This window comes from Cynocephalus volans, chromosome 11 (genome assembly GCF_027409185.1).
Source record: "Cynocephalus volans isolate mCynVol1 chromosome 11, mCynVol1.pri, whole genome shotgun sequence".
NCBI lineage: Eukaryota > Metazoa > Chordata > Mammalia > Dermoptera > Cynocephalidae > Cynocephalus > Cynocephalus volans.
In genome coordinates this window covers 104,469,338-104,494,057 of record NC_084470.1, presented here as the reverse complement: position 1 = coordinate 104,494,057, position 24,720 = coordinate 104,469,338, and the positions used below count along the sequence as shown (strand labels likewise).

The following is a 24,720-nucleotide window of genomic DNA, read 5'->3' as shown; positions in this document are numbered from 1 at the left end:
CATGGGTTTTGAACCAGGATGATCTGGTTTCCAATCCCAAAGCCATCATTTAGAAGTTTGGTCAAATCACGAAACTTTGAATCTCAGCTTCCTCATCTGATAAATGAAGACAAACCCTACAGCAGTTGTTGTGCAAACTCAATGATTAGACAATGTTAAGTGTGGTGCAGTGCCTGGAATTTCATAGGATCCCGTTCTCCACCTGATTCCCACTTGCAGGGCTAGAGGGCAGTGTAAAAACATTGAATACCTGGGGAATTCAGGAGAAAGACCACCAAGATGGGAAAGATGGAGAAAATAATCAAACCCTTTTTCAATTTTCTCCATGGTCGTGGTGGTAGCAGCCGCCTGGATGAAGGTGTGTGTGATCCATGCAGTTAGCATGATGAAATCTTCAGTGATGGAGGCAGTCTCAGAACTCAGAATTTAATTATCAGAATGAATCGTCATCACTTGAAAAAGTTATCCACCTCCAGATGTGGGGAAGATTCTTTTTTATTGTATGTCTAGATATGAACAGTGCCCTCTTGTAGGCCTGTGTGACACGATGCGTTGTAGGACACGTCTGTGATTGGTTGTGACAAGGGAAGACACAGCCATGAATCGTAAGATAGAAGTGCTGGCTCCGTGTTACAGATGCTGATGTGAAAGGGATTGTCAAAAAAGGATTTTGATGGCCCAATATGTACAAGACATTGTGCTAGTAACAAAAGATTCCAAGAGGTATAAAGCATAATTCTGATTTTTGAAAGGCTTAAGAAAATGTCTTAGCAAATATCTACAAAAACCGGGAAATGTGAAGAATATGGGAAATAGTTTATCTTAAATGTCCAATAGATCATGTAGATAATTACTCGACAGGGCTTAGGGAGTAATGGGATGCTGATGTGATTGGGAAACCTGCACCAGAGGTCAGATTCATTGATCAATATTTAGTAAAACCTTATGTAAGAGGTCTCAGAAGGCTACTAGTCCAACTTCTCACTAGCTGCAGTTATTTCTTCTACTCCAGCCCTGACAAGTGATTTTTAGTTCTGTGCATCATCAGTTCCTGGTAGAGCCACCTACATTCCAAGGCTACGCACTCCTCTGCTGGTTAGTTCATTCTTATATTGACTCCAAATTTTCTTCCACATGATTTCCTCTTTAGAATCTAATTCCCTTTTTACATAGTGAGCCCTTAAACATTTGAAGTCACATCTTAATTTTTTTAGCGTCTTATCATGGGACATTTCAAACATGCTAAAGCAGAGAAGCCATGGGCCCATCATCCAACTTAACAATAATTCCTTAATATCACCCAATATTTGGCATATTTAAAATCCCTTTTCCTCCTTTTTTTCCTGCCTCCATTTTTTTTAACTTTGGTAAAATATACATAACATAAAATTTACTCTCTTAACCATTTTGAAGTGTGCAGCTAAGTGGTATTAAATATATTCATAATATTGGTAACCATCATGCTCTCCTTTTAAAAATTGTTCTTGTTCAAATTAGGATCCTTCTGAGGTCCTGGTGTTGTAATAGATTGATATGTATCTTAACTCAACTTTAATCACATATAAATTACATATAATTAAAATGTACCTATTGATATAAGTAATTACCCTACACAGGTATTGCTTAAAATTCAGCCCAGAACTGAAGAACCCCTTGCAGAAGTCTGAAACTCTGTTCCTTTGTAGTCCTATCTTTCTGTTGCCTTTCCCTGTGTATTTCAGGTACCTTAGTCTCCCCAAACTCCGATTGCTGCCTCCACACTGGGATTGATGTATTCTGCCTGCGTTTTCCCTCCCTGCACTGAGGTCTAGAAAGTGCCTCCAGGGAGAAAGCTGGGTGGTCCCAGGGCTTGCCAATTTGTTTTCTTTATCTCAGGGATCACAGGTGTCCTGCCTGTTCTCTATCTGAAAAACAGTTGTTTTCATATATTTTATCAAGTTTTCTAGTCACTTTCAGTCGGAGGATTGAAAGTAGTTAGATGCAAATTCAATTTTGTTTGGCAAGAATCAGGAAACATTTAACATCTGGGTGTTACTCTTTTACTTTTTTTTTTTCTGATGTCAATCATCATCGGTGACATTAACTAGACCTGTCACTATATTACAGGCTGCAAAATGATGATAGTCTCATTGTATTGTTCCTTCTTCATTTAAAGTCTGGGACAATTCTACAAAGAGAAACTACGATCAACTATTCTTTACACTGAGATTTGGTATGTATAGTTAAGGCAGGGTAATTATTTTTTTTTCTTAACTTAAACGGTTTTCAAAACAATGAGTTGTCTTTCCAGCATTATCCAGTGATGCCCAAAAGGTGGTTTTGTTTGTTTTTTCTTATGTTTATTTTGTTGTTATGGATTTAAAAATCTTTGGTGTGTTTCAGTCCAATCAAGGATATTGATCATTCTTAGTGATGCTCAATTGCTCTCATCTTTGGCTACTGCGAGACTCCTCAGCTTGGCTCTTGGGACCTTTTTTGTCACCATCTACTGGTCATTGTAACCTTTCTTGCCTCCTAGCATGACAAAGTGATCACAGCTCATCTTGTACATTTCCTACCAAGATCTTGAAGGAACTGTTTCTCTAAACAGCCCTTGTTCCTTTTAATGGATAATTGTATTTAGAGACTACATTCTGGTGCTGAGATTGCTTATTGCTTTTGAGTTGGCCATCATTTCTAGGCCTTTTCAGAGGACAAAGCTAGGAAATATGTGGGATTTTTTATGTGAATATTCATCAGAATGTCATATGGTTACTCCCAATCAAAATTCAGGATGCCAGAGAGATTTTTCTTTCATCTAACATTTGTTTTTCCTCTGATGATGGAAATCCCAGTTTTCAATGACATCAACATATATTTACCTTATTTTACAATAGTCATATGAGCATTAAAAATACACATATCAGCACTACCACAAACAGTAATTGATTGAAAATATTTTAAGACTGTTTAGCAGTTCCTTTGTCTTTAAGGTATATCCCACTAGGGTGACTTTGAAAAACACTCTTTTATGTGGTCTTGCTACCAACTTGATACATAGGTGGTTTCATTTTTCTTTCAAGTTTTAGAGCCTACTTTTAAAGGTTTTTGTTTGTTTGTTTAATAATTATCTAAGATGTTTACAGGATCCAAAGTCAATTTGTAAAACAAGGTGTATTTGGAGAACTCTAGCTTTTGTCCCAGTCCCATTCAGTCTGTTCTAACCCTTCTCTATAGGTAACTTTTAAAATTAATTTTAAAATAAGCAAATGATTTCCATATCCAGCCATGATAGCTTTATAACTACTGGCTTTACCCTCCCAAATGAAACTACTAAAAAGAAAATACCAGGCAAAATAAATAACATAACATTTTTTCAGCCACTGGACATCAGGCAACAAAGGACAGTAATGTCTGAATGATAAGGAAAAAATGCTGTGAGTACAGTTGTCCCAGCTTACAGTGTTAAGAACGTTCCCAGGCTGTGGCACAGAAGGGAAGAACCAAGTGGAGCCAGTGGACACCCTGAGCTGAGAGAGTGGTCAGAGTCCATAGAGAAGAGGGCAGCTGGAATTCACAGGATGGAGAACCAGGAGGAGAGAGCTACATGCCGAGAAAACTCTGGAGATCCATTAAGAGTCCCCTTCATTCATCACAGTATCGATCAGCTCAAGAGTATGACAAAACTACTGGAAGTCCGAGCTGTGGGACACTTTTAAGCAACTAAATGTAACTGGAGAGTAGAGACAGTACCTATAAAGCTATCGTGGCTGGATATGGAATCCAACCTACATGTAACTGGGATCCCTGTAGAAGAGGAGAAAAGAGGTATTCAGAAAAATATTTGAAGGAAAAATGGCTGAAAGACTTCCAAAATTTATGAAAACTATAAACCCATAGATCTAAGAAGCTCAATGAAACCCAAGCACAAGACGCATGAAGAAAACTACACCAAGGTTTATCATAATCAAATTGCTCAAAACAAGTGATAAAGAGCAATCTCAAAAACAGCCAAAGAAGAAAGACATTTTACATAGAGAGGAACTAAGATAAGGATTACTTTGGATTTCTCGTCATAAACAAGGCATGAGAGAATACAGTGGAGTAATATCTTTAGTATATTTGAAGAACGATATTATTGACCTAAAGTATCATACCCAGTGAAATATCTTTCAAAACCAAAGTTGAGACAAAGAATATTACAACATCTAATAGTGGAAAGAATTCCGTAGCACACTTGCCATAAGTAATGTTAAAGGACATATGGGGCAGTCACCAAGAAAAAAGAAATGTTAAAGGAAGTTCTTTAGGCATAAGGGAAATAACAACAGATGGAAGTTATGGAGCTACACAAAGGAGTGAAGAATGCCGGAAATGAGGACCACATGGGTAAATATATAAAACCGTTTTCATATTATTTAAATATCAGTGTAAATGGGATTTAGAAAATACATAAAAGTAAAACATATGCCCATAGTATAAAGGTCAGAAGGGGGGAAAATGGTATTAACTATCATCAAGTGTTGCTTTGTGTTGCTTCGCCCCCACGGAATTGTCACCCCACTTCCCCTGGGTGATGGAGATGCAAAGGATTACTCAAAGCCCATCTCTACTGTGCAGTGAGAGGCCCCAAAGTGGTTAATCTCCCTTTGGGACCCTCAAGAGAGAGGCATCCCTTCCTTGGGAAATTAACACTGACATGGGGTTCTCTTCCTGCATTTATTTTCCAGACCAGGAAGTTACAGGAAGAGACATAGGTGGGGTTATAGTTTAACAGTATAGGCTGGTAACTTTCAGTGAAACAAGCCAGATGACATTCCAGTAGACAAGTAAATGGTCCTAGCAACAAGTTTGATCTTAGCAAACATTCCTTCTTAACAGCAATCTCTCAGTATCCTTACATAACCATCAGTAACTAGTCTGTCTTTTGAGCCAGCAAACTGCTGTGCCACAATCCCTATTTTGCAACAGAGAATTATACCCTGAGGAAAATTTCCTGTCCTTGCAAGGTCAATATATTAAACTGCAAGGCTTTGGAAAACCAGGCCCTGTGAAGTACATATACTCTATATAGTATATTCCACAATCAAGTTCTTATTATAGACATGAAGTAGTGCAGTGTCATTTGAAGGAGGACTATGATTAAGTTAAAGATGTATATACTATAAACCCTAAAACAACCACAAAATAACAATACAGGAAGTTATAGCTACTAAGCCCACAAAGGAAATAAGTTAGAGTCTTTAAAAAGACTCAACTGATCCAAAGGAAGGCAGAATAAGAGGGAAAAGGGAACAGAGAACAAATGGGATAAAGGGAAGAAAAGGTGATGCTGAGTTTAAACTTAACCATATCAATAATCACAGTAAGTGGAAATTGTCTAAATACCCCAATTAAAAGGCAGAGATTGTCAGGTTGGGTAAAGAAGCATGACTCAACTACATGTCTACCAGGATCACCCTTCAAATAAAAAAACATATCCCACACTCATCCTAGTCCATTGAAAGCTGGAGTGACTATATTAAACCAGACAAAGGAGATTCCAGAGCAAAGTATATTACCAGGGATAAAGAAAGTTATTTCTTTAAGGAGTCAGTGAATTAAGACAATATAACAATTCTAAATACTTGTGCTCCTAATAATAGACCTTCAAAATACATGAAGCAGGCTATGGCAGTTGTAGGAACAGCAGAGATCACACATCAGCTGCTGGGAAGAACTGGACTTCAGGTCACCATCAGAAAAGCTAAGTTTGCTGTACAGTAAGGATCAGATTGGATCTTGATTGCAGAACCGTCCCTGATTGCAGAATCTTGGATGATTTCACAAAAGTTCTTCAAATTTGCAGAACCTGCTTTCCTTTCCAGGTTATGTCTCCTACTTCATCCTTTGAGACCATCCCAGAAGATCTATAAGAGTCCATCTGGGAACTCACTAGGCATTCTTGGGAGGAAAAAAAGGAAGATTGTTGGTTGGAATAAATACAGGGTTGAATGAGTTCCAGAAAGCAGGGTTCTCAAACTCATGGACAACAATTTGTGGAACAAAACAACTTCAAAAAACCAACTAGAAGCAACACTCAGAGAAGTAAGATGAGAGGGTCCTGTTCAGGAAAGAAGACAGCTGGTCCACAGCAGAAGAATCTTGAACCAGCTCTCCCAGGATGTTGGGGGGTCGTTCAGCAGACAACCTCCCTTCAGAATCCATTAGAACACAAAAAAACAAACAAACAGAAGACTCCTGGAAATGGAGATGGTGGCAGTGCCAGCAAAGCACTTCAGCCCCCTTGGAAGAAAAGGGCCCATGCAGACCATACTGTTGAAAGTGAAGTGGTATTTAAGAACAGGATGGAAGTTAAAGTGAAGATTCTTGTAGAATTAAAACCATGGCTTGTTGAGGACTGGGACTTAGTTACAAGGCAGAAGCAGCTCTTTCAACTCCTAAGAGAAACATATATGCCATTCTGGAGGAGTATGTGAATTGCAAGAAATCACAGAGAAACATCAATAGTAATGAATACCCAGTTAATGAAATTGCTGCAGGAATAAAAGGATATTTCAACATGGTGTTGGGCACTCAGCTGCTTGACAAATTTGAGAGGCTCTAGTATGCTGCAATCCTCTCAGCTCACCCTGATGCACCAATGTCATAGTTTTACAGAGCGCTACACCTACTGAGATTATTTACAAGAATCAGAGCAATGTTGGCATATACACCCCTTGGTGAGAAGAGCCTTCTGTTATTGTTGGGCTATTTACATGATTTCCAAAAATATCTGGCAAGGAATTCCACAAGGATTGCAAGCTTTTTTTCTCATTTCAAAGTTGCTGCTAGTATATGCAGTAATACGCCAAAGAATAAACATTCAGTAAAACATTTTGTTGCCTACACTAGTTGACCATATTCCTTGAAGGCTGGTGGTTCTATCCCTTTGACACTACACAATTTTCTATATGTGTTAATGCTACTGACTTAATGTCCTGATCAATCATGCTTATTAATGCACGATTAATCCCAGTTACTACCCTGATTCCTAGTGCCAAATGATTCAACTTAATGTACATAATTGAAAACCCATGCATTTGTGCTCTTTTTTTTTAAATGGTGCTTGAAGTGAAACAGCCCATCCTGTCTGCTAGTCCATCTATGCTGTTTCTTAGGTATACTATCTTTAAGTTGCTGAAGGATGGTGGTTTGTTTAATGGTTTTTGTATTTGATTCTAATGCACATTCTAACATGATAGAGGCAATGCATTATTGTGTAACCAAGCTTTTGGGGAAAAGTTGATATTTTAGGAATTGTATTTCAGATCTTCAATAAAATTTGTTTCTAAATTTCAAAGCAGCAAAAAACATATACATGAAGTAAAAATTGATAGAACTACCAGGAAAAAATGAATTTACAATTATAATTAGAGATTTCAATACTCACCTCTCAATAATTAATAGAACAGTAAGAATCTAGAAGGTGTGAACATCATCAACCATCTTATTACTATTGACATTTACAGAAGAGTGAAAAGCATATTCTTTTTAGTGTACATGGAGCTTTTACCAAAATAAACCCTATTCTGGCCATAAAACAGGTCTCAATAAATGTGAAAGGATTCAAAGCATACTAAGTACGTTCTGTGACCATAACAAAATTAAATTAGAAATCAATGAAAAAATCTGGAAAATCCTCAAATATTTGGAAACTAAATGATACACTTTAAATAACTTATGAGTTAAAGTCAATGGGGAAATTAGTATTTTGAGCTAAATGAGAGTGGAAACACAACATGTCAAATTTGTACAATGCCTCTAAAGCACTGCTTGGAAATTTATAGCACTACCTATATTAGGTAAAAAGAAAGTCTCAAATCAGTGACCTCAGTTTTCACCAAAGCAGACTAGAAAAAGAAGCATAAAGTGATTCCCAAGTAAGGAGAAGAAAAGAAATAATACAGATAAGAGCATAAGTCAATGGAATAGAAAACAAAAGGAACATAGAGAAAATCAATGAAACCAAAAGCTGGTTCTTTGAGAGTAATAAAATTGATCAACTTCTAGCCAAAGTGATCAGGAAAAGGAGAGGCGACACAGATTACCAATATCAGCAGTCACTGAGGAGCATCACCCTAGGTTCTACCGATATTCAATGATAACAAGGGAACGCTACGAACAACTTAGGCCAATTAACTTGACAATTTAGATGAAGGAATTCCATCTAATACACAACCTGCAAATGCTCACTCAAGTAGAAATAGGCGACCTCAATAACCATGTAAGTATAAAACAAATTGAATTCATACTTAAAAACTTTTCCACAAAGAAAACTCCAGCGCATATGGCTTCACTGGTAAATTCTATTAAACCTATAAGGAAGAAATAATACTAATTCTACACAAACTCTTCTAGAAAATTGAAGAACAGAAAATACTTCCTATCAAAGTGAAACCAGTGTTATGATATGAAAACAAGACAAACAAGAAAAAAAAACACAGACCAGTATCTCTCATGAACATAGGAACAAAAAGTCTAAACAAAATTTTAGCAGATCAAATTTAACAGTATATAAAAGGGAAAATACATTATGATCACATAGGTTTTATCCCAAGAATGCAAGTTTCATCTAACATTTGAAAAGTTACAGTTAGGTAGGAGGAATAAGTTCTACTGTTCCATTACACAGTAGGGTGACTCTAGTTAACAGTAATATATTATATATTTCAAAATAGCTAGAATTTGAATGCTCTCACCTCAAGGAAATGATAAATGTCTGAGGTGCTAATTACGATAATTTAATTACTACATACTTTATACATGTATTAAAACATCACACTGTGCTCCATAAATATGTACAAATGTGTCTAAATTTAAAATAAATTAATTAAACTGGCTAGCCAGTTAGTTCAGTCGGATAAAGCATGTTGTTATAACACTGAGGTCGAGGGTTCAGAGCCCTGTACCAAGCAGCTGCAAAAAAAAAAAAAAAAAAAAAAAAAAAAAGACAAAACAAAATCAGTGTAATTCACCATGATGACAAACTTAGAAAAGACAATCCATATGTACAGCTCAATAGACACAGAAAAAGAATTTGAAAAAATAATCCAACATGCATTACTGCTGGAAAAAGAAAGTCAACAAACTAGGAATAGAAGAGAACTTAAATAGGCTCTATGAAAACTTACGATAATATCATATTTAATGGTGAATGATTGAATGCTTTTTCCCACAATCAGAAAGCAAAACATGGATGTCTACTCTCATCACATCTATTAGACATCATGCTGAGGTTCAGTAAGGCAAGAGCCAGTACATTAAGGTAAGAAAAAGAAATAAAATGCATCCAGATTGGGGAGGAAGAAGTAAAATTGTTTATTTGCAGAAATCATGAACATCTATGCATAAAATCTGGTGTGATCTACAAAAAAGCTACCAGAGCTAATAAAGGAGTTTTGTAAAGTTGCCAGAAAAAGATTTACATCTAAAGCAATTTTATTTCTATATACTAGCAATAAATAATTGGGAATTGAAATTTTAAGAAATTTCCAAGTACAACAGTATAAAAAGAATGCAGTACCTAAAGATAAGTATGTCAAAAAATGTGTAAGACATATGCATTGAAAACTATAAAATACTGCTGAAATTAAGGAAGATCGAAATTTATAGAGAAATATATCTTGTTTATAATTCAGAAGACTAAGTATATTGTTAAGTTGTCAGTTATCCAGTTTGATCACTAGAATCAACATAATTACATTCAAATTCCCAGCAGGATTTTTTTTTTTTTTTATAGAAAATGTGGGGCCGAGTGCAGCGCTGGGATCGCAGCGACACTCCCGCCGCCGGTTTGCATCCTATATAGGAATGGCCGGTGCACTCACTGGCTGAGGACTGGTCACAAAAAAGACAAAAAAAAAAAAAATGTGAAGCTGATTCTACAGTTCTTATGGAAAATAGAAAGGACCAAACATTACATAATTTCAAGACTTTATAAGTAATCAGGACAGCTGACAAATAGATCAATGAAACAGAATAGAGAATCCAGAAATAGATCCACACATATCTGGCAATAAACTTCTGACAAAGGTGGAAAGAAAATTAAATGGAGAAAAGAATGTCTTTTCAACAAATGGAACTATTGGCTATTTCTGTGCAAACAATCACCCATACCTCGTGTCATATTCATAAACTAATTCAAAATGGGTTATAGACTTTAATGTAAAACCTAAAACTATAAAAGTTGTAGGAAAAACAAGAGAAAATTTCTGATGAACTTGGGTTAGGCAAAGATTTCTTAGATTTGACATCAGAAGCATGATTCATGAAAGTGAAAGTTGATAATTTGGACTTTATCAAAACAAACACTTTTCAAACTAAATGATAAATACAAACCACAGACTGGGAAAAATTCACTACAAAGCATCTGTTTAATAAAGGGCTTGTATCCAAAATATATAAAGAACTCTTAAAGCTCATTTGAGAAAAAAGCCCAGAAAAACATAACACAGTAAAATAAACACTTTACCAAAGATTTGTGGGTAGCAAAGAAGCACATTTTAAAATGCTCAGCATCATTAATTGTCCAATTTAAACCACAATTAGTTACCACTACACATTTATTAGAATAGCTAAAATTTGAAAGACTGATTATACCAAGTGCCACATTTTGTTTTGTTTTTTAATATTCTGGAAACCACATTTTATATATAACAGTATAAAAAATTATTTTGTTTCTTTTTTATAGCTGCACAGTATTCTTTGGTTTATTCAATGTCTCTTTTATTGATGGAAATTTTATTTCCAGTCTTGTTACTATAAATAATACTGGATTAACATAGTTTTGTGCATATATATTTTCAACATTCGTTGTTCTCCAATATCTTTGAGATAGAGCTTTAGAAGTGGGATTGTTGAGTCAATGGGTAAATACACACTTAACTTTGGGCGATTTTGCAAAATTCCCATTCATAGGGGTTGTATCATTTTGCATAGTGATCAGCAATGCATGAGAGTGGCTATTTTCACCACATTCACTCACCAGCAGAGTACAAGGTATTTCAAAAATCTTATGGAAAGATTCGTATTATCTTTTAATTCCGTTTTTCCACAGACTTTTTGAAGTATCCTCATATGTGGTCACAGATTTGGATCTGGCCAAGGTAAGTGAGAAATGGCATCTCAGTGTAGGCTTTATTTGTATTTCTTTTATTATGAACAGGGCAGAGTGTGTTTCCTTATGTCTACAAGCTATTTATATTTCTTTACCCAGATCCGTTCATTCTTTCAGCCCATTTTTCCATAGGTTTGCTGGCCACTTTCTTCTCTATTTGTGAAGCTTTTTATATTTTAGAAATATTAATCCCTTTTAATTTGTTACAAATGTATTTTCTCAGGTTGTCACCATCAAATTTTGCTTATTTTGCAATTTTTGGGGTGGGGGACTGGGCAAGTTTTTTTATATTTAAGTAACCAAGTTTAAAAATCTCTTCCCTTGTTGCTCCTAGATTTTGAGACATAATTAGGATTTCTCAATGCATGAGACATAGAAATTATTTTCTAGTACACTGCTTTTTCATTTTCATTTTTTCCATTCAGGTTTCTGGTCCATTTGGAACTTATCCTTGTGAACAATGAGAAAAAGATCAATTTTATCGTTTTCCATATAGTTATCTAGATATGCCAATACCACGTATTAAAAAGTCTGTTTTTCAGGCCAGCCCCTTGGCTCACTCGGGAGAGTGCGGTGCTGGTAGCGCCGAGGCCGCGGGTTCAGATCCTATACATGGATGGCTAGGGCGCTCGCTGGCTGAGCGTGTTGCCAACAACACCGTGCTGAGGGTCGCGATCTCCTTACTGGGCAAAAAAAAAAAAAGTCTTTTTCTTCAGCTGCCTTTTATTGTATCCCAGATATCCACTGCACTGGGGTCTGAATCTGGATTTCTGTCCCATCCTGTGGTTGGTCTGTGTCCTTGGGCTGGTACCCAACTGAGTAATGACAGGGCCTGCCCTGCCCTCTCACTGCGCCCTTCATTGCTCTTCTCCTTAAGCTTTCCCTGCTTCATGCTTGATTGTTCTTCTGAATTGACTTTAGATTCAACTCAAAGACATCTCTTTAAAGTTCTACAAATGCTTTCTTTTTCTTTCTGCAGTTCAGTAATGTTCCCAGTTTCCTCAACTTTTGGAAAGTGATTTCCAGACCATTCATTCTCCCTGTTTATTTCCATGAGTCAAGTAACCTTAACATGTGGGACCTAGAACTGGACCCACTGGCATAGGGGTGATGATGGCATGACTGCGCAGGATAAGGTTTTTTAAAGGGGTGTCACCAGAATGGGAGGTCGCGTGAGCAGCTGGAGCTTGGGCGGGGCGGAGTAAGCAGAGGATGGAGGGCACGGGGCCACTCCTTTCCTGTCCAGATGGGAGGGTGGCCAGGGGTCTCAGCACTTTGTGACATACGGGGCCAGCTCTGAGCAGCTGAAGAGGCCTGCCTTCCTCCTGTCCCCCGTCCCTGGCCCATGGTTCAATCCCAGTAGCCAACTGGCCGCCTCACTCCAGCCCCTTGTGTCATCCTTTCTCTTAGCTCCTACGGTGAGTGAGCCCCATTCTTCACCTCCCCCTGCTTGGATGCTTCTGCTCCGCTGCCCACGCAGGCCCCGTCCACGCAGCGCCGTCTGACTTGTGCACAGTGTTCACTATCATCTCATTGATTACAGTGTTCTCAGTGTTCGGTGGCCGAAGAGCCAGCCACGGGACAGACGGATTTCAGTCTACTCCGTGAGCCGGACGGTCTCCATTAGAGGAGATGGTGAAGGAGACGAGTCCTTTGCCATGAGACAGACGGTCTCCATTAAAGGAGATGGTGAAGGAGACAAGTCCTGTGCCTTGGGCTGGACGGTCTCTGTGAGAGGAGAAGGTGAAGGAGATGAGTCCTATGCTGTAAGAAGGATATTGTTCATGAGAGGAGATGATGAAAAAGACGAGTTCTGTGCCTTGAGCGAGACAGTCACCGTGAGAAGAAGCAGTGAAGGAGACAAGTCCTGTGCCGTTCAGCAGGGAAGCGTCTCACCCCCTACCTGTCCATACGCGATGTTGGCAGTCGCTGCCATTGTGCCTTCTGTTGCCACGTCGGACAGGGCGCTTTGGGGACCCCTGTCGGTGCTGTACACAGCCCTCACAGCCAAGCTGCTGGAGATGACGATCCCCGTTCCCACAGAGGGACCCGAGTTCTGGCAGGAAAGTGGATGAGTTCTGAGCGGAGTGGATGCCCTGACCGACCTGGCCAAGGAAATGGTGTGTGTCAGGCCCGAGGCATGCAGGATGTTGCTGTGCTGTTTAGGGAGGCTAGTGGGAGTGTATTTGAAGTGTCGTCACTTGCTCATTTCTTACAGAACAGTTAGAAGTGACAGGTGCTGTGTTATCTTTAAAGCCACTATCCAAACACTGAGAGCCAGCGTGTCTTTTCCCAGTGGCCCCTGGCACTGTTGAGGGATGGAGTCAGTATGGTAGTTAACTCGGGTACTTGTAGAGGGCAGCAAAAACAGTGTGCAGCTGGCAGGTGTTCAATGGACTACAACCCAGGAAACATTTAAAATTAAGGCACCAAGTTTTATAGAAGACAGTTAAATTCAGGGATTATCTAGACCAGTTACCATGAGCTATCTGATTTAGCATGTGCCCTTGTTTACATAAGAGTAGACCAAAATTAAAGTTTAAATTTTTAGAGGAATAAGACATCCATTACCATCATATTGGTTTTATTTGCAGCCATGAAACTTGATTACTTATACTATATTTAAATTTTTTGTCTTACGTGGTTTTTTTTTTAAAGTAATAAGAACCAATTTACCAAGAGAAAAGTATGATCCAGAGGGACTCTAGCTATGTGTTGGACAAAATGATGTGGCAGGGTCTCTGTTAACTGGAAATATATGCCCAACTTAAAGATGTTTAGACTGGTAATATTTAAAAACACTATGAGTCAAACAAGAAAGGAGACTGCCAACATCCTGTCTTTCTTGAAGCAGTAAGAGCTATTGAAGCTTTTTAGGGGGTAGTTATCTGGTGGAGTTTGGCATAGAATTTCTATGGCTGACTCTTTGTGAGTGCATTATTGCAAATTTCTTTAAGGCTTCCCATTATTTCTAATATGTCTATTTCAGTTTGTTCATACATTGCCTGATGATGTTCAGCCTGGGCCGGATTTCTATGGACTGCCATGGGAACCTGTACTTATAACAGCCTTCCTGGGAATTGTTTCATTTGGTGTATTATTCTGGAGAACTGTCCTTGTTGTGAGTAAATTAATTTATACTTTTAACTCATAAATGCAAGGGATGTTTTATAATCACTGGCCCTTTTATTTGCTTCTTTTTCAGTAACATAAGTGCAAATTAATGATTATACTTCAATCTAACCTTATAAAATAGTGTTCTAAAATTTGTCTTTTAGACTTCAGTGAATAAGATAACAAGTATAAACTCAATAGGAAAAGTTCAATTTATGAATCCCTTATATCAAAACCTAAAGATTAAGAATGAGGAGGGTGAACATTTGCACTATTAGAATTGGGAATTCATACAGCCACTCTGAAAAGTCATTTAGTGATATGTATAAGAAGCCTTACAAATGGTCATATCCTTTTATATAGTATAATATCATGTCTATCTGTCCTAAAGAAACTACCAATCATGCATTAAAGATCAAATACAAGGGCATTCAGTGGAAAAGTACTTATTAGACTGAAAACCTGTCACAACCTAAATGATCCCTATGGTAGGGGAATTGTTAAATTATTGTATATCCATATAATGGGATATAAGGTGGCTTTACATATTTCAAAGACACTGGAGCACAGAAAGTGCTCTCAATTTAACGTGAAGTGGAAAAAAGCAGAAACCAAAACTTTAAAGTACACGTAAGCTGTGTGTTATATAAAACACATATGTACACACACACACACACACACACACACACACAGAAAAAATGCTGCAAGGAAATACAATAGAAGGATAAAAATTCTCATATCTACGAGATGAAGTAATTTTTCAGTTTTTTTCCCCTTACATATACAAGTGTTTGCCAGATTTTCTGATTTGATCACGTGCTCAGAAAATATCTTATTTGGAAATACAGGTTATATAATTTTCAGACACTATTAAATTTTTTTATCTTTTCTATACAGAATTTAACTTTCAGACATATATATGTATGTATATGTGTGTATGCTCCTACATACATTTTCTAATACTGTATGTCGTTCTGCTTCACACTTGTTTCACATAATTGGGGGAAATTATTCTGTGTAAATGAACTGTGCAAATGAAAAGCTTTCATTTGAAACTTAACAGTTAATGTGGCCAAAAGCACTGAATGCAATTCTTTCTAAAACTGGGTACTGTATTATTAATTTCTTAATTATATTACATTGGACATATTATTATTAATAAGTTTCCTCTCCTTGCCCAATTGATTGTAAAATCACTCCTAAAAGAAGGATTTCTTTTGCCTGGATTCTCTAGCCTCATGAGGTTTTTCCTTAGATAAAAGGAAAAGGGGAGAATAAAAGTGTGAACAGAAGGGGAAAAGGTGAAAACATTTTATATTTCCTACTTTTCTCTCTCCCATTCATAAAAACCCTAACACCTGTTTTGATTTGCACAAGGTTATGTAGTCTCTTTGTCCTGTTGCTTCTCAGCCTTAGCATTTGCCTTTTCGAAGCCTGGTCCCTATGTGACTTTTAGTTTGGGTGGAAGGGAACAAAGGAAGCTTACTCTCTCATTAGCTAGGCTGTGACAGTAGAGAAATAGTCATTTCTTTCCATGTTGGAATTTTCTGAATGCATTTTCCTGGAACAGCATTATTGTAAGTGGTGTTTAGATACTGTAGTAATAATGAGATACTAGCGATGATTTTGTGGACTGGTCTGAAAATCCCATCACCATTTATAACATTTGAAAGGGGAAATGTATTTGGAGTTCTAAAGAAATGTAGTACAATTTTTTTTTTTTTTTTGATTAGTTACTGCTTGGATTTTATTATGCTGTAAATTTTCAGCTGTCTTCAGGGGGTGATTTAGTTTTTGCCCTTTTAGAAAGACGTTACCTGTTATTTCTCTTGTCTCTTGTGCATTATGCTCTAGCAGTCTTCCCTTCCCTGTCAGATGTATGATCACTGTTTATAGTGGCCTGGGAAAATTAAACGATCTAACTCATGAGAAGTATTTCTTCTTCTTTTTTTTTTTTTTTACTAAATGCCCTGTTTATTTGGCAGACAATTTCAGAAATGTACAGTCACAATTTGTAGGCTGAGAAATCTCTGTGGAGTCGTTACTTCACAACTAAACTTCACAAAAGCAGTAATGACAGCTTCTCAGCACATTAACCAGTAATTTTTGTTTGAAGTGAACACAGTGAGAATGGATTTTTCATTCCTTTTTATTCTCTGCATTTTAAATATGGAAATAAAGAGCTCCTGTGGTGAATGGAGGGAGTGACTGCCTTAGAGGGACATCACAGTGTGTGTGGTGTGGCTTCTTTATTAATCAGCAGTCATCTCCATTGATAACCTTTGACAGTCCTCTTACTTTTCCCTTCCATTAGCAGACACAAGTTTCACTCGCTGTCACTGTCACATGGAGAGGCCACAGCCAGGAGAAGATGGCCGGCCTTGGAAGATGGAACATGCCCAGCCCACAAGCTCCAGCGAATGACACCATTAGTCACCTAATTAGCACAACACTAACAGTGTTTGGAAGAGCTGTGCCTGGTGGGTACTGGGGTCCAAACCCTTGACCTCTACAGGCATCTTCTAGAGGTGATGCTGCCTGGTGCAGGTGGATGCCCCCTACCCACCTGCACATGCACCAACTTGACGCCAAGCCCACATCAGGGACGCAGCCTGATCAGATTCACGCATGTGCAAAGGTGCTCACTGTGGCATGTAGGGAACATGGCAGCCACTGAGACCAGGGGCCAGAGCCCATGGTGCCAGCCCAAGATTCTTACAGGCTTTCTCCCAGAGTGTGGGCTGAGGGTCAGGTAAGGCAGCATCCCAACCACAACCAGCCAGTGACCACATGTGCACGAGGCGCCAGCAGTGCCTAGAAACCCGACTTCAGGAGCCTCAGTGTCATGGCAAAACGCACTGGTGTGGTCAGTGAGGCATAGTGAGCCCACCGCAGCCCCTGACCATGCAGCGCCAGGCAGGCCATGGGCTCCACGGACCAGCGGCAGGGGTCCTGGCCCTCCACACGGGCAAGATTCGCTAATGCAAGCCAAGAGGGCCCATGGTTCTGGCCAAGCCCCAACCAGGACCTGCAATCTCACCATGGATTTGTCACTTCCCCCTGGATATTCTCGCAGTCTGCTTGCCAGTCACCCAACCTGGGGACCCCACACTTGTGTCACCCCACTCAGGCACTGAAGAGGCCATCCTGAGGACTGGGGTCATGGGCATCCAAGGGCTCAAGTTCATGAGAGGAAGCAGGGCTGGGGCTTTGTCACCACCACAGGCAGAAGAGCGAGGACGGGAGCTACACCACCTGTCCCTGGCCCTGGGCTCCCAAGGACCCTGGAAGGAGTGCCCCCTTTCTGCTGAGGTCCCAGGCGCCAGCTGCAGAGGGACATGCCAAGCAGTACGTGGGACCAGAGAACAGAGACTCTCCCCATGCACACTTCCCAGGACCCAGCGCCAGGCAGGACAGAGCGGGGAGGCCAGCAGCAGCACCGACAACAGGAGAGGCAGAGCCTCCCGCGCCTGAGGCTGCCCCAGGTGGGGCTCGAGCACCACCAAACAGACCTCCCTCATCTGTTACCAAGATGAAGGGCCAAATGGCTTTGGGGTCAACTCAGAAAGAAAGAGCACTGTGACATTTGCACTTTGAATACTGGTAGCAACATAAAAAATGTCTTTATGGAGAAGGCAAGGAGCCTGTGTTTTTGGGTGCTCTTTCAGGGCAGCTGGTTATTTTTACTACTGTCAGGACAGTTTTCCTGGTTTAAGACCTGGTGTTCCTGCCCCCTGACCATCTCCCTGGGTAGACGCACACCCCCAGCATCTAGCTCCAGCGGCAGAAAGGCTCAGCGACACATGGGGGCAAGGGAGGGCTTCATAGGAGCGAAATATCTTACCTGCTCCAGGGTCCAGAGAAACAGGCCAGCACATGCAAAGAAGGGAAAAGGGAAAAAGAAATTAGATTCACATGCACACCAACAGAATACTGGAGTAGCAACAGGAAAGTCTGGGTTCTGACAAAATGTACAATTACATTAAGGACAACATTTACAAGACATGGTTGTATTTAAGGGCTTTTTGGCCAATTACAATGCAAAAATATGAACCAACTCACTCTCTATTATGTAAAAAAGTCACAAAGCGCTTCCCCGTGCCTCGGCTGGGAAAGGGGGCTTGTGTGGGTCTGTGGGAAGGGGGCCCACACACTGCTGGCGAGTGCAGATGCAGAGCCACAGCCGCCCCTTCGGACGTCGTGTGGAAAAGGCCCTCTTCCCACTGCTTTCCGAATCACTTCTGTTTTAGGAGGTGGCACAGTCTCCAGTAGCTCTGGTCCGTGTTCACCTTAAACTTGGAGATGCATGTGTATTTTTGCTTAATTTTTAGCACTATTTTGTGCTACTGTAACATTTAACCTTGGTGGCTCACCATTCAGACCTTTCAGTAGCTTTTTAATCCCATGAAAGGCCGGGGCCCTCCTTGAAGCTCAAGTCCCACCCATCAGTGTGCAAGGCAAGAGGTCGTGAGAACACAAGAGGCAGCAATGAAAATCAGAGCAGTGACCTTTTGAACTGGTCCCTTTGCAGGGTGAGAGCCAGGAGAGGGTGACAGGCAGGTGGGGGCCCCAAGAACCTCAGCTCGGCAGCCCCTGCACCTGCCCAGGAAGAGAACACCCTGTGGAGAAAAAGGAATGAAGGAAACAGCAATCATGGGCCACCCTTCCCGTCCCAGCACCCTGCCTCTTGTTTAAGGGACCAGGTGTGCCTTGAAAAGCCACTTTCTGCAAACACCACCAGCCGGGCCTCCCCGGGGTGTCAGCGTCTGGAACCATCAGCACAAATGTTGTCAGAAACCTCCTGGTCCTTCAGCAATTGGCCTGGATGTGAGGGAAGGGGTGGCAGGGGCGCCCTCGACCACCAGAAGCTGCTCTAGGGCAGAAGGGCCACAATCTCTGCCCAGGTAAGGCCTGTGGGTACAGCAAGGGGCCCCAGGCGCTGGCAGGGCTCAGAGACAAAGGTTTTCATGGGCGAGAGCAGCTGAGCATAAAAGGTGAGCGTCTGGCGTCAGCCCGGGTCAGGGTGGCCCACACAAAGACCCCGTGAGGAGTAGCCTTCTGGTGTGCCTCCCAAAATGTGCCATTAACCTCAGACTTTAACTTTGCAACTGCAAACTGTGTGAGTGATGGGACCTTAAATAGGTCCTCTTAAAAGGAAAGCTCAAAAGGGGGATGTGCAACAGTCACATGCTCACTAAGTCCGAGACGGACGCCACGCAGCCCCTCCGTCAGGCTCGGGCAACAGGGCAGAGCCAACTCCCAGCAGGGGAGGCCACCATCTTCCCACAGCTCCCGACCACAATGGACTTCTGTGGACAGGTGCCAAGTTTCCTCTGTTCAACAAACACCTGAGAATACATGCTCCTGAGCACCTGGAGCCACCGGGGAAGGCGCTGCTGGGGCAGGGGGGCAGCGGTGATGACCAGCCTGGCTGGAAAGTGCAGGGTCTGTTCTCAGGGACTGTCCTGGGCACCCACAGTCCCCCATTACCCAAGCTAGCACAAAGCCCACCTTGGCTCACAAATGCACTCACTCCCATCGGGTGACCCAAGTGCTGGGTGTGCTGAAGGGCATGACCCTCCAGTCCTCAAGGGCCCTGCAGTGTACCCACAGCCCCAGCCCAGGGCCAGGTGCTTGCTGGGGCCATCAGGTTGGTTCATTCACATGGAGATGCCCACCCTGTGATGTGGGCACCCAATCCAGCCTATAGCAGCCCAGGATGTGGAAGGGTGCTCTTGATCTGGAGAGGCACTCCAGCGAACTTGTCTGTCCCACGGCTGGCCCAACTGGAGAGTCCTGCAAAATACCACCTGGGACTTCGACAACCACACAGTCTGTACCCCGCCCCCCAGGCCAGGGTACCAAAAGGAAGGGAACTGAGGAACATCCGGCTAGATCCAGCCTCTGTGTTCCTGTCCCACCTCCGGCCCCTCTGGGGAGACAGGACAGCCTGAACTTTTCACCTTGGGAACAGACACCCAGAGAAAGGCCACAGAGGTGTCTGCCTAGGAAGCAGGGTAGGGCAGCCTCCTGACCGTCTGCAGCTTTTCCCCTACCATTCCCCCCTCCAAAAATGTGTATTGCCCGTTTTACAATCACCAGATGGCACCCCAGGAACTGCAGGCCTCTCATCGCCCGCTGTGACCACCTGACCTCTCATAAACAGGACAAAGCCCAGGACCTGTTGCCACACCCCCGGGCCCGCAGTGGACCAAAACAGGACGCTTCAGGTCAGCAGGGCTGCATCTTGGGCACCAGAGCCTGGGACCACCATGGGAGGGAGCTGGAAGCTGAGGATTCTGTGCACAGGACCATACACGAGCCCATCCCAGGGCTAGCACAGGCGCCACAGACAAGGAAGGAAGGAGGACCGTGTCCAGGACCAACCACAGAGGCTGCTTCCCCAGAGCCTATTTTTATCAGCAAAGCACCTTCAGCCCACCACGAGGCCCCCACCCCTCATGAGTGTCATGCTTTAGGGCAGCAAAGCTCATTGTCATGACCAAAGAACAAGACATTGTTACATCCTTTAAGCACAGACGCCACCACCTGTAACATGGCTTCACTTGAGGAAAGGCCACAGAGAGCTGAGCCGGGCCTGGGATGCAGGGCATCCGTGCCCCCAGGTCTAAGTTTACACTCACGTACCTGCCAAATCCACTGTCACCATCCCGCTCACTCTACCCAAGGCATGGCCATGACAAGGCCCTTCCCTCCCTCCTGGAGCTGAACATGCAGAACGACATCACAACACAGCAGTTGGGGCTCCCAGGCCCTGCCACGCTGCCCCACCAGTCCCCACACCCCTCCTGCTGCAGCTTCTCTTCAGCTGTGCTCACAGCCTCTCATCCCTCTGCTGTGCAGCCCTCATGAGCCAGAGGGACACTGGAAGTCTCACCTGTGCCAAGGAAGAAAATTAGGTAAATCTCTCCACTTGGCTAGAGAAAAGAAACCCACCGCAAGCCCAAGAACCAAACAAAACACGGCTCCGTGGCTGCCGTGCAGTTAGCTCAGCACTGCCTGGGGAGGCCGATGAGTCCCTGTCCACCTGGATGCACCTTGCCAGGTGATGTGTGAGCTCTAGGGGACCTGGCTCACACTGAGAAGCCCCCTTGTCAAGAAGCCCGCGTCAAGAGGCCACTTGTCCGTCAACGACAAGTACAGCAAAGCACCTTGGCAGGAAGCAAAATGCCCCTCAGCAGCAGTGACACTGCCACAGTCTCCTCTCCACTCCCACATGCACAGCACTTTATTCCACACTTGGGTGCATTCCATGGCCAAGGATGCGTGGCTTGATCCACCCCTGGCCCACCTCCAGAGCCCCAGCCCCTCACTCCATACCTGACCACAGCTTGTCTAGTGGCCTCCAAGGAGGAATCTGAGGGGTGAGAAACATGCACACTGGGCCACAGCACTAAGGTCTCAATGGCCACCAGGAAAGCCCCAGACAGCAGCAGCAACACAGAGGCCCACCGGTGAGGGTCCTGCCACATGACATGCTCTATGCCACAGCTCCAAGACCTGGAGGCATCTGGCCCAAGGCTATGGAGTGAGACCAATTCCAGAACACAAGCACCAGCTCCATGTAGGACTCTCACAAAGTTCCTGAGCCCTGGCCCATGGGAATGTGACATCCACAGGGGGTGGCCGCCACCTGGCCTGCAAGACCTCTGCCCGATGCCCAGGCAGCCACAGCCACCGGGGCAGCCACAGAGTGAAGGGCTCCAGGCTGCTGGGAAGTTCTCCAGCCTCCCATCAGAGCCAGCCTTGGGTTCAAGCTGTGACCTGGACCTTCTAGCATGTCTTGCAGGAGATGCAGGGTGCTTCCATTCAATTGAACTTACTCACAGGCAGCATCATCACAGACCTGTGTCCTCGAACAGTCTGGCAGCAGAAAGCCAATGAGTCAACCCACCATCCAAGACACCAGGCCACCAGGGCAGCCATGTTCTCTGCAGCTGGCTGTGTCCCAGAAAGCAGGCTCAGGAGTGGGGATGGCAACACTGAGAGCCTCCCAGGTACTGCCCTCCTCTGAACCATCCTCTCCCGGTGCCCAGCCACCACCTGACTTCAGATGACAATGGAATGCAGAACTGAATGCGTGGTCCCCAAAACCCTCATGGCCCACACCCCCCAGCACTACCCTCAGGCCTGGCCAAATCCCAAAGCCATCCACCAGGCCTTCTGCCCTAGAGGAAGTCCCTAGAACAAATGGGATATTTAACTGGGAAGAGTTTGTCTCAAGACAACACGAGAAGGAACAGGCTGTTCTCACTGCTCTGCTCCAGCCGGAACAGCACCATGAACATGCCCCTTCCTCACTCTTAAAGGGATCAGACTGCCTGAAAGTTTTGCAGACAAACAAAAAATTCAATCTTCTCTCAGCTCAAGCCGAATTCTGAGTGGCATGTGGCAGTCCCCCTTCCTAACGGCCAGCATCGCCCACTCACACAGATGTTCCTGAGAGTGCAGGGATATCAAGCACACTGCAGAGCTGCACGGCACCAGCTTGATGTGGTCCCAAGTCTGAATAGTCAAAATCAGTGCACTATGTTCGCCATTGCTCCCAATGGAAATGAAAAGGCGGTAATGAAGATGCACACAAAACGAACCCAATGTAGCCAAAATTATTTCAAAAAGAAACACATCCTCTCACAATGGATATGCCAGTCAGCACAATTCAGCAGCTTTTCAAGTCTGCCACCACAGAGCACGATTTGCTCACATTCCCCCTGAACTCGAGACACTCCCAAAGACCTGTCATCTCAAAGTCTCAAGTTATTCTTGCTTTTTGCAGCTTTCAGTCCTAGAGTGACTGGGCAACATGCGCACGACCACAGCCGCGGCCTGGGGAGGAAAGCCTCTGTGCTCCGCAGGTCAGGCCAGGCAAAGGGGCAGCAACGCCGCTGTTTTTTTTTTTATCCCATCTCTCCAATGTAGTTTACGAAGAGGGTGCCTGGTTAGAGAAGCTGGAAGTCATTAACAGACGTGGCAAAAACCACACTATGTTGAGAGGGCCCACTTGCAGCCAAGTTAGAACTACGGGCACCCACCACCTTCCCACCTGGAACAGTGAAAACCCAGACAAGATACAGGAGGCAATGGCCCTCAAGACCCTGGACGTCAGGTGGCAAAGCATGGTGATCCCCAAGAGACAGACAACTCCGATGAGCCCTCCACCCCCAGCTCACTGCCTGAGAGTTTCCTGGCAGGGAGGGGATCTAGGAGGGACCCAGTGGACCCCCGGAGTTCACAGGAGGGAGCAGCATAGAGGAAAGCATGGCACAGGGGAAGCACCGGGTCCATAGGGCCCTCCAAGAATTCAGCAGAACCAGATAAGGGCTTGTGAGTGAGGAAACTCCACCAGTCACTGAGAGGACTGTAGGGAATAGGCCTGAGGTTCACATCCAGCTGGCAGTGGCCCCATTGCCCACTGGGCAGACAAGAAAACCCAAAAATCCCTGGGGAAGTGGTAGAGAACTCAAAAGAGCCTTGCCTCAGTGGTGGGTAAAAACTAACCCAACAGGGCCAAGCCCGTGGTGCTCTCGGGAGAGTGCAGCGCTGGGAGCGCAGCGACGCTCCCGCCGCAGGTACGGATCCTATATGGGAACAGCTGGTGCACTCACTGGCTGAGTGCCAGTCACGAAAATGACAAAAAAAAAACTAGCCCTAGAATGAACCCTGCTCCGGAACCACCTAAGAAAGCTAAAGGTAGACCCAAGAGGGTCAAAATGTCTCCAACTAACTTAACTGCACCTCAGAACAAAGCTCAGGAAGATTGAAAGACACACAAAAACATTCAGCACCCAAACAGGTAAATTTCAAAATGTCTGGCATCCAAAAAGCAGGAAAATATGAACTGTAGTGAGGAGAATCATTGCTCAATTGAAACTGACCAGAACTGTCACAGACAAAAGAACTCACAGAGGACATTGGAACTGTTATTACAGCTGTATTCTGCATGTTTAAAAAGCTGAATAGAGACATAAAAGATATGATCGAGTCCCAATTCAAACTTCTGGAGATGAAAACTACAATGCATGAGATGAAAAATGCACGAGGTAGGATTAATGGCAAAGTCGACACAGCAAAAGAGATGTGTGGACTTGAATACACAGTAATAAACTGTCCAAAAAGAAACACACAAAAAAGAACCCAAAAGATGGAAAAGAGCACTGTGAGCCAGGTACTGCAGTACTTCAAAAGGCCCAACATATGGGTAACTGGGGGGCCCAGAGGAGACAGGGGGTAGAAAAAACATCTTTAGAAATCATGGCCAAAAATTTCCTAGACGTAACAAAAACTGTAAACCCCAAATGTTCAGTAAATCCCAAACACATGAAACATGAAGAAAACTACAGTGTGCATCATGATCAAGTGGCTGAAAAAAGTGAGAAAGAGAAAATCTTAAGGGAAGACATGCTATGTAAAGAGGAACAAAAGGTCGTGAGCAGATTTCTCTTTGGAAA

The 24,720-nt window shown here is 43.0% G+C and overlaps 2 pseudogenes; one reads left to right on the top strand and one right to left on the bottom strand.

Annotated features, from left to right (window-relative positions):
- Nucleotides 1-24,720, bottom strand: part of LOC134390526 (ski oncogene-like) — a 64,423-nt pseudogene that overhangs the window by 11,752 nt on the left and 27,951 nt on the right.
- On the top strand, nt 5,973-6,877 carry LOC134390880 (mortality factor 4-like protein 2; annotated as a pseudogene).